Here is a 13,968-nt window from a genome sequence, read left to right on the forward strand (position 1 = left end):
AAGAAATTTCAATTGTTGAACTGTTGATATTTGGCTCTGTTTACTAATGAGTTTGCCGACCCCTGTACTAGAGGCCTAATGCACAAAATTTGTGCAAGGGGGTTGGCCCTGGAAGTCCAGGCTTTACCTGGAAGGGCATGGGGAAGGTTGTTCTGCCATCTGGCCTAATTAGCATATTAACTCTTTATTATATAGGATATTTATACCTATATCTATAACCATGTACATGGGCACAGGCAGACATATTTATATATTTATATATGTGCACATTTTATATGAATACATGCACACATATGTATATTTGTCTGTCCTTGTATGCATGGTTGCATATTTTTGTTTGCTTTGATCTCTTCATTTTCCTTTTCTGAACATGATCTTGGTACATCTTTGCTTCAGGCCCTTCAGCATCCAGATAGAAGCTGTGTGGAGTCATCTGTTCTCTCCTCATTACGAAAGTGACTGAGATCATTAAGATATTCTGCTACCGAGGTCTTTGTGGGCAATAAGACGTGAGAAGACACACCCTCAAGGGTGACAAAAACCCAGAAAGAGATATTTCTCACGTATGAAAATGAGTTTGGTATCAGCATGTGTGTGTTTGATTGGGGCGTATTCATCTATAACTGTCACTGAACTTAACTCCAAAGCCACACCCAGCTCGGTATCAAGACCTGGGAAGGGATGGCTGCTGGGTATGCCTGGCTAGACTGACCTAGCCACAGGGGGACCAGTGTCAACAAAGCTTAGTTCAATAAGTAGCTACACTAATGATGGTGTTGTAGTGGATCCCCATCTTACAAAAGACGCCTCTAGAAGTCAAATTATAAAACCATTTATTAAAGGCTGGCAGCATAAGAGGGGCTGCAGCTTGCCACATCTGGCTTATATTGGCAAAATATCACAAAGGTATCGATTACATCTTTGGGTCTGGAATGAGGAACCTGTTTTGTGCTAAGCTTTTACAGAAGCGAAATTAGTTACCTAAAGTATATAAGAATCACCGAATCAACAGAAACACATTATCTGGGACCACCTGGGTAATTTAGAATAATTGTGCTGTCCAGATTCCAGGATCACTGAGTCAACCGAAACTCAGTTATCTGTAGCTACTGAGACAACTTAGGATAATTGAACTGTCCTGGGTCTCAGAAGAATGTGCTTCGATGACCAGTGAGATCACAATCAATGGGATATTCAAACCATTATCACTGGGGTATTGGGATAGCATAAATAAGTTCAGAAAATCAAAATAAGTTTCTATTGTTTTAGCAAACAAATAAGTACAGAACCCGAACAGCAGTTTCTACCTGAGATGATTGCTACCATACTTCAATAGAGGGTACCTATCTCTATTTAGTCCTCTCAGAGGATGTGGCTTTTTCTGAGGCAGCTACCCCAGAGGACTCAAGATAAGGTGGTGTATCAGTTTCCTGTGGCTACGTAACAAGTCATCATTAACTTGATGGCTTAAGAAACCAGAAATTTGTTCTCTCACAGTTCTAGAGGCCAGAAGTCTGACCCCAGTTTCATGGGATTAAAATCAAGGTGTCAGCCAGTCATCTCCCCTCTGAAAATGAAAGGTGGAATCAGTTTCTTGCCTCTTCCAGCTTCAGGAACTACATTTCTTGGCTCATGGCCTCTTCCTCCATCTTCAAAATATAAAAGAATAAAATGGAAAAAAATACAAATAATCCAAGATACAGGCAAAAATTAATATCACCTGATATTCACCACCTAATTACAACCAATTTTTGCTAATCCTCCCCCCAAAACACCTTTCCATTGATTTTTCGAGAGAGTGGAATGGAGGAGGAGAGACAGAGAGAAAAACATGGATATAAGAGAGACACATTGATTGGTTGCCTCCAGCATCAGGGCCTTGGATCAGCCTGCAAACGAGGTACATTCTCTTAATCAGAAATTGAACCAAGGACCCTTCAGTCTACAGGCCAATGCTCTATCCACTGAGCCAAACTGGTTTTGGCGCTTACTACAATAGGTTTAATTAGCAGCCATCATCCCTCTGCAGTGGTTTGTCTTGCTCTCTGTGGCAGAGGATACTTCAACCTGTATTTGAGGATTTTTTGTGTGGTGGCTTGTTAATGAAAAGTCATTAGTTGTTCTTGTGATAGGGAGCAAAGTGGGGATGACTTGTGTGCCATCTTGGTGATGTCACTCTTCTGCACACAAGGTTTTATAACCTGCTTTTGTTACTTAATCATATATGACTATAAGGAAATATTAATCATTATGTTAATGGCCACTGCTATTTTGTAATTTGTAGGTAACATGTGAACAACAGTTTACTTAATGACTCTTCTTTTGCTTTATATCAAGATTGTTCCCATTTTTTTTTTCCTGGTATATATAGCACTGTAGTGAATAACCTTTATGTACTTATCCCATTTTTCTGAGGATAAATACTTAAAGTGGGTTTGCTAGTTCAAATCATACTTAGATTTTTAACAACTTACCAGACACATGAGCAATTGCTAGCTGAAAAGATTTTACCAGTTTATATATTACATTTCAGAAAATGTGTCTGGCAGTTTCTTCATACCTATGCCTATACTGAATATTGTTATTATTTTAAATCATTGCCAGTCCAAAAGGCTAAAGTGTTACTTGATGTTTTAATGATTTTCTATTTTGGCAATGAGAGGATGAAAATAGCCAGTTGATATTTTTAGCCTGGCTTTCTATAGGGTTCCAAAAATCATATTTATTATACTCTGATATGGACATATCATATTGTACTCTGATGTGGGTATATTATACCATATTTTATTATACTCTGATATGGATATACCATATTTAATACTTTCTGTGTTGTTATTTAAACTGCTTCTAATTTTGGTGATTTTAAATAATGTTGAGATGAACATCATTATGCTCACAGTTTATTGCATAGTGTGTGTGTGTGTTTGTTTTGAGTTCTGTTTTTGGAATATCCTCCCAGTAATAGAGATATGTGTCATTTAACTGTTTCTTCTTGCTGCTGAGAAACTTATGAAGGAAAGAAGACATCTAAGATCCTGGCCAATCAAACACTCTCTTTCCTTACCAGTCATTACTATAGTGCGATACCATTGCACCATTGCATTTCTCATCCTTAGGACCTTTACTTTACATGGGTAGATAGGGCCAGAGTTCCTATCAGGTGATAGCAATTTATGAGGAGAAAGAAGAGGCTTACCCTATCCTTGTGAGATTCAAGAGGTTGGTGAGGGGTTTTTGTCTCTCCTTTTACTTCAGCTTTGGTCCCACTGGATATATCTAGTACATTGCACCCATCCAGTACAGAATACATATTTTTATAAATGAATTGATAATTTATGTAAATATTTGAAATGCTTACCGGCCAAAAAATAATTTTATGAGAAATTAATAAAATGGTAATTAAAAAGATAGAAATAGCCCACAAGTAACCCCAAAATTTAGAAAGAAATATAAAATATTTTGAATTGAATAATACCAATAATGGTACTTAAAAATTATGGGATGCAGCTAAAGCAGGTAGAGAAAAATTTAGTCTTAAAACTTATTTTTGACAAAAACTGAAAGTATTGAGATGATCAGATAGCCCAAGAATTTAGAAACTAGTAAGTGAAATAAACTCAGTGAAGTAGAAGGAAGAAATAATAAAAGATAACAGAAGTTAATAAAACACAAACATAGAGAGGTCTAATAAAGCAAAGATTAATTATTTAAAAAGGCTAATAAATTGACAAACCTCTGGAGAATCTAATCCAGATAAAAAAGAGAGAATGTGTAAATATTTATTAAGAACTAAGAAGTTCATATTTTAAAAATGTTGCAGACCATTAAAAAGCTAAGCCAAAATATTATTTAAAAAAAACATACTCTAATACATTTAAAATTTAGACAACATAAAAGCATCACTGCCTAATGCTTACTTAGGAAAAAATTGTAAACTTAGGTAATACTAGAACTATCAAAGACATTGCATCGGCAATCAATAATTTTCCACATAGAGAGCTGACCTAAATGGTTTTACTTTTCAGCTACAAAATCTTGCAAAAAAGAGAAAAAGAAGAGACACTATCTCATCTTATAAGGCTGACATAACCTTGAAATTCTCATTACATTTATAGTCATAAACACCCTGTACAATGTATCAACTGTCAAAATTAACTCATCAATATATAAAAAAATTAATACAACATGAGTAAGATAGGTTTATTCTATGAATGCAGATCTCATTTAACTTTAGAAAGATCAAGTAATGTAATTTGTTACACAAAATGGAGAAAAATCTTATCTCAATAAGAGAAACATATGACAGAAATAGCTCAATAAACATTTGGTAAAATTCAATATTCATACATGAAAACAAACATAACTTTTAGCAGTTCAAAAGGGCAAAAAATTTCCTTAATGTAAGAAACAAGATCTATATAACCATGAAAATTATTTAATGAAACCCTCATCTAGAAAGACAACCAATGTTTCCATGTTTTCCAGGAGAAAGTTAGAAATCCCTTCTCTCCAGATGCCTTACACACAGTGTGTGATACAGATAGTCTTCTCCCAGCTCTGCTCCTTGGGAGGCTTGTGTCTGGAAATGACCCGAAATGGGATCCTTTCAGGGACATCTACACAGATGAAAGGGGGAGGTGATGAGGAGTAGATCCTAGGGGAACCCAAGGTTGGCCAGAGATGGAGAGGGTGTGCAGGTCTATGGGCACTTTTCTACCTTTAATCCCAGGTCCCTGGACAAGGTCCTCTAAATCTGATGTCTGCCCTGTGTTTGGGGCCCTAGGGTTCTCTTGTCCAAGGGAGATCATCAGGGCTCAGAGGCCAAGCTGCAGTTTTGCTCTAATAGGATCTCCTGCAAATTACTGTTCTGTGGGGGGAGGGGAGGCTCCAGGTGGGAGAGAGGTTGTTGTGATGACCCCTCACTGAGCTGGACAGTGAAAAAGCTTTGGTTTCTTCCCCATGCTTTAGACAACCAGAATCAGAAATTTATGAGAACAGCATGGGGGTAACTGGGCTCAAGAAAAACTGAAAAAGAAGTTGTTATTCTGGGATGTTATTACCTTATTGTCCAGAGCCAGGCTCTCTAAGTCACCCTCCAAGTACTTTGTTTTAATCCTCACCCAAGGGTGTATTTATTGATTTGACACACACACACACACACACACACAGAAAAACATGGAAGTGAGAGATAAACATTGATCCATTGCCTCCCATTTGCACTTTGATGGGGGATTAATTTGCAATCTAGGTATGTACCCTGACCTGGAATTGAACACCCAATGTTTTTTTGTATATTGGAGGTCGCTCCAACTGACTGAGCAACCTGTCAGGGGCTACAAATTCCTTTTTTAAAATGGTCAAACAAAGTGGGCTATTTCTCTCTCTCTCTCTCTCTCTCTCTCTCTCTCTCTCTCTCTCTCTCTCTCTCTCTCTCTCTCTCTCTCTTCTCTATCCCATCTATTCTAGTTGCCCTTCCAGTTTGGACTCAGAGCAACAGTGTACTATGAGGCATGGAACTTGGCTTCCTGAAAGGTCGGATGACAGCAGCCAAACAGCTATGATCTCCCATAATCCCACAGTTAAAATTCAGCCAATCCCCAAACATTCCCACTTCTAAAACTCCACAAAATTCTGGATTTCCCATTTCCCAGATCTTATATAAGATTAGCTCTTGCTGGGTTGAGAGACACTGTTCTTCACATATACAATTCTCTCCTACTAATATGCAATACATTCAGATTTTTGTCTCAGACACTGAATGCTCTCCTCTTTCTGTGACATTGAAATATTTTCTTCTCATAGTATCCCCTCTTGGCAATATATGGGTATTTCTTTTGGTTACTTAACCATGATTTATGATGCCTTTCCTTCTTGCTTTTAACAATGAGTTTCTGTGGAACTGACCAGGAATTTCACCTAAATACGTCCTGGTGGTAAAGCCAGCATGGCAGGCTATAAAGAGCAGTCTGAGATTCTCAGCCCCCCTTAGATAGGAGGCTTCTGAAGGCAAAGCATCTCATGGGGAAAATGAGATCTGCACATGGCAAATCCTTTAGTAACAAAGAAAGAGCTGGGGCTCAATTCTACAAAGTCTCTGGGAAAACTGCTGGCCTCAGTGGAGTTGGTATTTTCCTTCACTCTTCCACATACGCCATTCTTCCTGTTTTACAGGTGTGTGGTGATCTAACCAGACAGTGACACAGACATAGAAGAACTGAATGTGCACCATCGTGTGCTCAATGACAGCCTTGGGGACAATGCGCACATAGAGCTTCATTTAACGCTGTCATGGAGTGATGGGGATGATCAGACATAGTGCAAAATAGAGAAAGTGTGGAAGGGCATGAATGACCATGGAGGTATAAGGAGAGGCCTAGTGAGATATGATAGTTCATAAATTCCTTAGTAGATAGGAGACTGTTGAAGAATCAAGGATAAAAAAAGAAATGGCTTCTCAAGAGCTTCTTGGGATCCCCAGGGAATGGGCCTTGGAGGAATTTTTTAACACTGATCAGTTGTCAACAAGTACGTTTTTGTCAATCCAAGGAAAAGCTTTACTGATATCTTTTACTTTTTCTGTCTCTGTATTTCATTTCTGGCCCTTGATATACCCTTTGCCTATTTAACATTACTTTCAAGTGGTGTTATGTGCATTCCCCTTCCTGCATATCATTACCCTTCCCCCATTAAGTTTCCTTTCTAGGAACATGGCATTCTAAAAGTGGACAACAACAGAGTATTTTCAGTATTGCCTGTCAGTATGAAGAATGAATTTCATCTTTAGACATTTTACTATTGAAATATATACCAGATGCTATACATTAATGTTATCATCTGAATAGCTCACCTCCAATCCAAACTTTAGCCATACTGAGGAGAGGAGGGTACACGTGATGTACTCAGGGAAACCTGGGACAGGTGAACAATGGGAGCATTAGGGGTGGATCCAATGTGATAGCCCTGTGCCATGGCTTCGTATGGGAAGTAGACATTCCAACTTGACTTAGTCAGAGTGTAACCTTGACAGTCCTTTCATTGCCTTAGGTTGAATAAAAAATAGTCTATGTTATAGAAAAAAGAAGCAAAATTCTTGAGGATGAGTTGAGGCTGAGAATTCATTTTGATTAGTCAATAACCGCAGCCTTGCAATTAGCTGCTATCACCACAAACTAACTTTCCATGGTTCACTGTTTCTCAAGAGCAGTTGACTCCTTAGTCATTTTAGCCACTTGAGACCCTCATTGAGAGATGACTGTGCACATGAGATCATAGTCAGAGATGTCATTTTATGCAAATTCTGCGACTCTTTATTGTTTGAATTGACATTAGGGAGTCAAATCATAGGAACACTAAAGAGAGTCTACCAAAGAAGGGTTTTTATTAATACAGACGGGATGGAAAATCCATGCCTGGGCAATTGTTTTATTCAAAAAGGATGTATTAAGTACTTTCTCTGTGTGTGGCATTCTACCAAACAGATGGTGAGCAATGAGATATTTAGTTTTTAATCTTGAGAAATGAGACATATATTAGTCGAATAAATACACATATGTATGATTATAATTGATGTCAAGTACTCTGAAAGAAAAAATTATGAGAGATTATGACTGGTTAACCTAACCTTTTATAGAGTTTGGGAAAGACTTTGCTGAGGAGGCAGCACATGCCAGTCATGCCAACATACAGTTGAAAATGGAAATATTCTCTGATATGTTCATGCATTTATCTTAAGGCAATCACATACCTGGAGGTTCTGGAGTGCCTTACCATTATGAAAAATAATGGGAAACTTTGCCAAAAATAATTTCTTCTATTTTTCAGAAAATATGAGTAATTCTTAGACAATAGGCAGAAATTAATAAATTAAAGTCTTTGAAAATGTAAAGCTTTTATTAACCAAACCATCATAGTAATGCAAAAAGACCATAAATTCTGCTGTTGTATTGGGAGATTATATTTCCAATAACCTGTTTAAAAATTAGTATCTAAGATTTGTAAAGAAGTCTTTAAAAGCCTTAAGGTAAATAAGTCAAATGCAAAAGTGCAAAGGATATGAAAGACATTCTCAGAAGAGCAAACTCAAATGGCTAATAAATTTCTGAAAAGATAATAGTAGTCAAGGAAGTGGTAATAAAAAACCACTGATTTATTATTATACTTCAAATGAAGTAGAATGACAAAAATTATTAAGCTTTAAAATACTAGGTATTGTGGAGAGTATTAACTAGAACCGTGGTCAGCAAACTGCAGCTCATGAGCCAAATGCGGTTCTTTGGCCCCTTGAGTGTGGCTCTAACACACAATACCACAGCCTGGGCGAGAGTTTATTTTGAAGAAGTGGCGTTAAAAGAAGTTTAAGTTTAAAAAATTTGGCTCTCGCCGAAACTGGTTTGGCTCAGTGGATAGAGCATTAGCCTGCAGACTGAAAAGGTCCCAGGTTCAATTCCAGTCAAGGGCATGTACCTTGGTTGTGGGCTATCAGGAGGCAGCTGATGTGCCATCAGGAGGCAGCTGATCGATGATTCTAACTCTCTGTCTCCCTTCCTCTGTAAAAAATCAATAAAATATATTTTAAAAATTTGGCTCTCAAAATAAATTTTAATCGTTGTACTGTTGATATTTGGCTCTGTTGACTAATGAGTTTGCTGACCACTAAACTAGAACAATAATTTTGTGAAGCAATTAGACAATATCAAAGGCAACTGAAGGCACATATATTCTATAACCTGACCATTCCACTTTAAGGATATACCCAACAAACATTCCTGTACATGTAAAACATAGAAGCATGACAAAGAATGCTCACTGCAATTGTGCATGTTTTTAATATCTTTATTGTTGAGGTTTTTACAGAAGTCCCACTTTTCCCCCTCTACACCTGGTTTCTGCCCCACCCCAGGCCTTTGCCACCCTATTGTCTTTGTTCACAGGTACTGCATATATGAGTACTAGATCTTTGTTTAATCTCTTTCAGCAATTCCCCCTTCCCTCTGAGAATCGTCTGTCTGTTCCATTTCCATGCCTCTGATTCTATTTTATTTATCAGTTTATTCAGTTCATTAGATTTCTTACTTGTTTATTTTAATTTTTAGATTCAATTGTTGATTGGTATGTATTTGCTGCCATTTTGCTGTTCATATATATATTTTTTAACTTTAAACAAATTTTTATTACACAAAGATCACATAATTGGATATTTCTCTAAGGTACTTTGTACACAATTATTCTTACTCTCCAGAGAAAGACTGCTTCTTCACTTCTCACTGGGTGTTGCCAAGCACTAAAATCCTGATTTTAACAGAATAGTAGTAAAAATGCCTCAGTGATTTAGGTTGAAAGCAGTACATTGGTACATGGCTCTTGCACTTATCAGGAATGTACAAATGTATTTTTATTCAAAAATACAAAATAAATTAGCTGTGGGCATGGACAATGACAGCAGTAAACAATTGTATGTTGGCAAGTGAAACCAGTAACTGATGGTTAGAGTGATTTTCTTAAACATCAGCCAGCCTTTTCTTCAGTCATTTCCTTCAACTGACCCTCTGAAGGTATAGGTGAAGAGATGCCCTGTGCTTCCTCTCAGTTCTCAATAATGATGGTAAAGCACTATTCCAGTACTAGAACATGCCACCTTCCATCCCTCCTCCCATTCCACCCATCTCACACATCCCACCCATCCCACCCATCCCAGGGTCCTTCTCCTCTATAGGAATTTCTGAGACTATAACAACTTCTGCTGTTGTTAACAGAGAGGCCACACCAGCAGCATCCAACAAAGCAGTTCTTACAACCTTAGTTGGATCAATGATTCCCTTTTCCACCACATTCATAAAATCTCCAAGCATGGCATCATAACCAGTGTCTGAACTTTGCATAATTTTCTCAACTCTCAACGATCCCACAACACCTGCATTCTTAGCAATGGTCGTTGCAGGATGTTTTAGTGCATTCTTAATTTCTATTCCCATTTCATTTTTTTTTATCTTCATTAGTTGAAGTTAATGAGTCCAAGGCTAGAATGCACTGAAGCAGGGCACAGCCCTCAGCCAGAGCAATGACTTCTACAGCAGCTCGGGTAGCATTGAGGGCATTTGTGATTCAGTCTTTCTTTTCATTCACTTTAACATCACTTGTCCCACCAACCTTCAGCACACCTACCCCATCTGAGAGTTTGGACAGGAGTTCATTTAGTTTTTTTTCCTTTTAATATTCACTAGTTGTGACATCTAACTGCTTGATTTCTTGAATATATTTTTTAATTTGAGCCTTGCCACCTTTTACTTTCAAGAGCATGGCATCGTCTTTGGTCACAATGACCTCTCCAACTTTTCCTAAGTTGTGAGGCTGAACTTCTTCTAGACTGAGAGTTAACCCTTCTTTTCCAAACATGGCACCACCAGTAGCAATAGCCATGTCTTTAAGCTGGTTCCTCATATTGTCCCCAAAACCTGGAGCTTTGACTGCTGAAGACCAACTTTTAGCCTATTCAGAACAAGTGTACTTAGAGCTTCTCCATCAACACCTTCAGCAATTATGACCAGGGGCTTATGGTGAGCATTGGCAATTTCAAGAGCAGGTATGATGGACTGAATACTAAAAATTTTATTTTCACTCAACAGAACATATGCATCTTGGAATTCTCATTTCTGATCGTTTGTTGTATTAATAAAGTATGGAGAAATGTAACCTGAATCAAACTTCATGCCTTCAATAATTTCTAATTCATCATTCAGTGTTTTTCCATTCTTTAGAGTGATAACACCTTTCCTACCAACCCTTTTCATTGCATCGGAAATTATGCTGACAATTTTTGTCTCTATTTGCAGAAATTGTAGCAACCTGAGCTATTTCTTCAGGAGTTGTCACAGTTTTAGACTGCTTCTTAAATTCAGAAATTACAGCATCAACAGCTAACAACACACCTCTCCTGATTTCCATTGGATTAGCATCTTTACTGATTTTCTCAAAGCCTTCCTTGGCAATGGAGCATGCCAATACAGTAGCAGTGGTGGTGCCACCCCTAGACTCTTCATTTGTATTATTGGAAACATTTTGAACAAGTTTAGTGCATATATTTTTATATTTATCTTTTAAGTCAATGGATTTTGCAATTTTTTGTTACTTTGGGAGTTCCCCAGCTCTGTTCAGTAATCACTATTCTTCCCTTTGGCCCCATAGTAATGGCTACAGCATTGGCTAAAGGTCTACACCTTGAAGCATTAAGGCTCAAGCCTCTGAACCAAATTTTACATCTTTAGCATAAGCCTGAGTGAGATGAGGAGCTAGTGCCCTTCAGTCCCCTAGGTTTAATCTGGTGAAGGACTGTGTGTAATCAAAGTATTTCTGCAGGGCAATGGCAGGGCATGTAGGCAGTGAGGCAGGCCATCAGAGACTAGTGAGCTTGTTCATATTTTTATCTTTTTTTTCTTCTTTTTCCTCTCCTTAAAGAATAACCTTCATAAAAAATAAAAATAAAAATACCCCCCCAAAAATATGTAAAAAAAAGAATAACCTTCAACATTTACTTATAATAATACTGGTTTGGTGGTGATGAACTCCTTTATCTTTTTTTTTTGTCTATGAAGCTCTTTATCTGATCTTCAATTCTAAAGGATAGCTTTGCTGGGTAGAGTAATCTTGATTGTAGTTCCTTGCTATTTATCTTTTTGAATATTTCTTGCCACTCCCTTCTGGCTTGTATAGTTTCTGTTGAGAAATCAGCTGACAGTCACATAGATATTCCCTTGTAGGTAATTGCTTTTCTCTTGCTTCTTTTTAGATTTTATATTTGTCTTTAGCCCTTAGCATTTTAATTATGATGTGTCTTGGTGTGGTATTGTAATCTGGTGTGGTCCTTTTTGTGTTCCTCTTGTTTGGGATTCTCTGTGCTTCCTGGACTTGTAAGTCTATTTCTGTTACTAGGAAAGGGAAGTTTTCTGTCATTATTTCTTCAAATAGGTTTTCAATATATTTCTCTTTTTTCTGGCACACCCATAATGCAAATGTTGGTATGCTCTTCTGGTTGAGTGTTTGTTTATTTATTTATTTATTTATTTATTTATTTATTTATTTATTTTTTGCTTCCTCATATTTCAAATCGTTGATTTGATTATAAGAATCCTCTACTCTACTGTTGAAACCCTATAAGTTATCCTTTATTTCAGTCAGTGTATGCATAAATTTTGATTGGTCCTTTCTCATTTTTTGAAGGTTTCTAGAAGTTTCTTGAGTAACCTTATAACTGTGGTTTTGAACTCTATATTCAGTAGTTTGCTTTCTTCCATTTCTTTCATTTGTAACATGTTTATTTGTCTCTGCATTTTGGCTGCTTCCCTGCATTTGTCCCTATGTATTGGGTAGAGCTGCTAAGTCTCCTTGAGTTGGTAGAGTGGGCTTGCATAGTAGGTGTTCTATAGTGCCCAGTGGCTCAGCATTCCTAATCACATGAGGTGGACACTCTTGGTACACCTTTTTGTGGGCTGTGTGCAGTCTTGTTGTAGTTGAGCCTTGATTGCTATTTGTATTACTGGGAGAAATTGACCTCCAGGCCAATTGGCTGTGAGGACCATCTGTGAGTACAGCGGGAGAGCTGCTGTGCAGGAGACACCCTTATGGAGCAGGACTTCCTTCAATGGGGTGTTGGTGCTCACTGAGTCTGTCCCTTGAATGTGTCACTTATGGATGTATAGAGTTGTAAGCTGGCATTGTCTGACACTGACCATTGAGTACACTGGCTCTTGGGTCTCAAGGGATGTGTAAAGTCAGCCACTGTCTGTGGCCACCCAGTAGGAGCTACAGAGAGATCTGAAGATTCCTCTTCTTTGTATTGGGTTTGGAAGTACCCAGATGAGGCCCAGCTATGAAGCAAGGCAGGCTGATGCTTGTGCCAGGTCTTGGACCTTTTATTGATAGGTTTGGGCCTCCCTGACCCAGATGAAGCTTGTTTGAGAGATTTTTAGCCTGATCTAGGAAAGGCCGTTCACATGAAAAAGCCACTACACAACTTGGGTGGGGTTGTAAATTAGATGAGATGGGGACTTAGAGAATCACTAGGGTGGAGCAAACAGAAATGGTTGGCTGCCAGTCAGCCCTGCAACTGGGGAGGTCACAGCATAGTAACAATGATCCCTGCAAGCACCTTGGTCTGGGAGAGAGCTGCCCCCGAGTTCCTTCCCCAATGCCAGACAATCCAGTTCTTCCTCTTTTGTGTCTGTGTTCCTTAGAGCTTTACCCTGGCACTGGAACTCAGAGGAAGTGGGACCTTGTAAGTTCAGTTCATGGTGCCAGCCTTTTAAGAGTTAGCAGCTGGATTTCCAGCAGCCTTTGTGTCACTGAGCCCCAATCCATACTTGTTTTTATAGCCCATAGTTCTTATTGCCCTTAGAGACTTATTTTCTCATCTCTGGAATCCTGAGATGGGTATCTGGTGTGAGGCTGGGATCCCTTGCACCTCCAGGAGGCCTTCACAGAGACAGTCTCCCTCCTGATTAAAAAAGTGGCATATGTGGGTCCTGGACCAGCCTGTTCCATGCCTCTACACCTCCTAATATTCTCGTGTGCTTTCTTCTTTACTTCTCTAGTTGTAGGACTTCTCTCAGCCAGCTTCCCAGTGGTTCTTGATGATGGTTGTTTTATACTAGTATTTTAGTTGTAATTTTATTTTATTTATTTATTTTTAAAATATATTTTATTGATTTGTTTAGAGAGGAAGGGAGAGAGATAGAGAGTTAGAAACATCGATGAGAGAGTCATCGATCAGCTGCCTCTTGCACACCACCTACCGGGGATATGCCCGCAACCAAGGTACATGCCCCTGACCAGAATCGAACCCGAGGCCCTTCAGTCCCCAAGCCGACGCTCTATCCATTGAGCCAAACTGGTCCCGGCTTAGTTGTAATTTTAATGTAGTTGTGGGAGGCAGCAAGTTCAGGCATTTTCCTATGCCACTATCTTCCTTTCTCCTGC

The 13,968-nt window shown here is 38.5% G+C and overlaps 1 pseudogene; it reads right to left on the reverse strand.

The window, feature by feature from the left end:
- Window positions 1-9,236: 9,236 nt before the first annotated feature.
- On the reverse strand, window positions 9,237-11,368 carry LOC118715179 (annotated as a pseudogene).
- Window positions 11,369-13,968: the final 2,600 nt, after the last annotated feature.

The sequence above is a fragment of the Pipistrellus kuhlii genome, unplaced genomic scaffold, assembly GCF_014108245.1.
Source record: "Pipistrellus kuhlii isolate mPipKuh1 unplaced genomic scaffold, mPipKuh1.p scaffold_m20_p_1, whole genome shotgun sequence".
Taxonomy (NCBI): Eukaryota; Metazoa; Chordata; class Mammalia; order Chiroptera; family Vespertilionidae; genus Pipistrellus; species Pipistrellus kuhlii.